This window comes from Terrapene carolina, unplaced genomic scaffold, assembly GCF_002925995.2.
Source record: "Terrapene carolina triunguis isolate 2854851 unplaced genomic scaffold, T_m_triunguis-2.0 Scaffold30995, whole genome shotgun sequence".
In the NCBI taxonomy this organism is placed as follows: domain Eukaryota; kingdom Metazoa; phylum Chordata; order Testudines; family Emydidae; genus Terrapene; species Terrapene triunguis.
In genome coordinates, this window is record NW_020695346.1 from 1 (window position 1) to 2931 (window position 2931).

General features: G+C 54.8%; 1 long non-coding RNA gene across 1 annotated transcript; it reads right to left on the reverse strand.

Moving 5' to 3' along the window:
- Positions 1-96: 96 nt before the first annotated feature.
- LOC115271493 lies at positions 97-2420 on the reverse strand. The gene is made up of 3 exons (XR_003899983.1): positions 2004-2420; positions 1518-1634; positions 97-191 (listed from the first exon to the last, which is right to left on the reverse strand). It is a non-coding gene; the product is annotated as an uncharacterized LOC115271493 (long non-coding RNA).
- Positions 2421-2931: the final 511 nt, after the last annotated feature.

Below are 2931 nucleotides of genomic sequence, written 5' to 3' on the forward strand. Positions count from 1 at the left end.
CAAGGAGACAGGACAAGGGGAGAGAGAGAGAGTATGTTGGCCAACATGTGAGAGCTCAGAGAGAGACACATAGGAAGAAGGACAAACTCAGCACCTGTACTCACCTTTCCGGTTCCAGGCCTCTGCTCAGGTGAACATGCTCCTCCCTGTCCAGGAAGATCAGCTGCTCCCAATATAGGGAAATTCTCCCTCTGTACCCAGAACAAGGTGGAAAACTTTTATTAGAAACCGAGCCCCACCTAAAGGGAAGCAGACGTCTGTACTCAGCCTTTACCACACATGTATCTTGGAGGCCACCTGGGGTATTTCTCAGAATGTAGTTGCCCTGGAGCAACAGTGACACCCAGTGGCCAATCACGGCAATGCACAGAGCTTGTCCCCCATGCAGCAGCAGTGACACTTGGTGGCCACTCGCGGCAAAGCACAAAGCATTTCCCTCGTGGAGCAACACAGACACTACGTGGCCACTCAGGGTAAGGCAGAAACCATTTCCCTCCCACAGCGCTGCAGTGATACTCGGTGGCCAGCCGGGGTAATGCCTGGGCTGTCTGCCTTGGACCATCAATGCCATCCGGTGGCCAGGCAGGGTAACATACAGACTGCGTTTCTCCTGGAGCAGCGGTGACACCCGGTGGCCAGTTGGGGAAATGCGCAGCGTGCATCTGCCCTGGAGGAGCAGTGACAGCCTGTGGGCAGCAGGGGCAGCTGAGGTGGGGGTAGACAGAAAATTGTGGCAGCTGCATCCCCCCCACCACCACGAGGCCTCACCCCTCACTGAAGTGCAAGTTCCGCCTCCTCCCCTCAGAGGCTCCGGCCCTTCACCAGCCCAGAGGCCAGAAGCCAGAGCCAGGCAGGGTAGGGCGACTGCTGCGCTAGGTGGCGCAATGATGCAGGCAGCCACAGCGCTCCCCACTCTTGTCCTTGTGCTGGGTGGGGTCCCGGGGCTGTGGCTGCTCCTCAGTTCCCGGCCGCCCTTCGACCGCTCACAGACCTTAAGAGCTGCTCGGGTTGGGGTCGGGCTCCAGGGCCAGCAGAGCCCTCGGGGAGCAGTAACCACGAGGGTTAGGACCCAGGAGCCCAGGCTGGAGCAGGTCAGCCCGGAGTGCTGTGCAGAGCCCTGGACCCTCCACATAACGCGTGTGGTGCAACTTGGTGATTGGAGACACAGGTCGAGGGCTACTCTCAGACCCCTGCTCACGTCCGCTACTGAATATGGCCTGCTTCAGAGAGGATACCTAGAGTGGCATGACCAGGGAAGCTCACCCAGTGATAGAGAAGGAAGAGACTTGAGGACTGAGCATATCCGCCCTCAACCCTCTTCCCGTTACACCTTTAGCATTACAACCAAAAAGCACCCCTTGCAACGGCACCCGACATAGTCACTTTGCAGAGCAGACTCTGGCCCCTCCCCAGCCTCAATCCCACAGAGCCCCGTGCCCAGTGAGGAAGCTCACGGCCTGTGAAGAAAACTAGAGCGAGCACAGATGAGGAATTCCAAGCACTGACGGCTTACTCACAGTCAGTTATGCGGAAGGCAGAAAGCGGAGCACTGTTAATCTCTGCTTACAAGGATGTCCAGGCTGCTCTGGTCCACCTCTGCCAGCTTTTCCTTCGGCTGCTGCTCGACTGTTCCTCTGCAAGCGCCACAAATAAGCCAAGCAGGAGCCATCACTCCACAAAACTCAATTGATGGGCAAAATCTTGCCCTCATCCTTGCCTCCCTCTCCCATCCTGTCTACATCGACCCCACTCGATGAACAGAGACTGCGTCAGCACTGACAGTGATGCTCCACTCTCGCACGCACTGCCCCGCGTGATTTTTGTCCCCTCCCACTTCTACATGGCTTCCGAGACCTAGCCAATGGGGATGCACACCTAGCACGCCTGCCCGTGTTCAACGAAAGGAGACCGAACAAGTAGAGACAAGGACAGACCGAGAAAGTGGGTCAGACAACACAGTAGAGAAGAGAGAGAGAAACATGGAAGGAAGGCAAGAAACTCACCAGCTAGAGTCATCCTCCTAGATGCAACCTTTCGCTGCGGTGGACACACCGCTCCTGGCCAGACAAAATGAGCAGCCCCTGATAACGGGGACCTCGTCTCCCTCGTAGCCACAGCTAGACGGGAACCTTTTCTTACAAACACAGACCAAGCTAACGGCGCATCCCTGCCTGGAGCCATGTGGGCCGTGACCAGACTCCTCACCAAACCAGACACTTAGCTCACTGACAGTGACGGCTGCTCCGCTTCCAGCTAGATGGCATCGCCATAGCCTGGCATCAACAATGCTCACTGTCTCATGGCTCTTGTGCGCCTTCCATCTCACAACGGGGGTGGGCTCTTACCCTTGACTTCTTTCTCCATCCTACTAAGCAGAACACAAGAGGGAAAAACAAAAGTTATCATCGGTGTATGTTCTTCTTCTCCCTGTCCCATTACACCTTTATAGATACAATTAAAAAGCGCACAACGCACACTTAACCTCTGGAATTGCTGGCCAGAGAATGCTGTGAAAGCCAAGACTATAATAGGGTTCAAAAAAGAACTAGGTCAATTCATGGAGAATAGGTCCATCAATGGCTATTAGTCAGGATGGGCAGGGATGGTGCCCTTTTTGCCAGAAGCTGGGAATGGGCGACACAGGATGGATCACTTCACGATTACCTGTTCTATTCATTCCCTCTGAAGCACCTGGTATTAGCCAGTCGGAAGACAGGATACTGAGCTAGATGGACCTTTGGTCTGACCCAGTATTGCCATTCTTACGTTCTAATGTTAAGCAGCCCGTTGCACCTGCACCCAAGAGAGTCACTGTGCAGAGGAGACTATTGTCTCTTCCCCTGGTCGTAATCCCACAGCTAATCCCAAAATAGGTAAATTCTCTTCCCACACCCAGAACAAGGAGGAAAACTTTTATGAGAAACCAAGCCT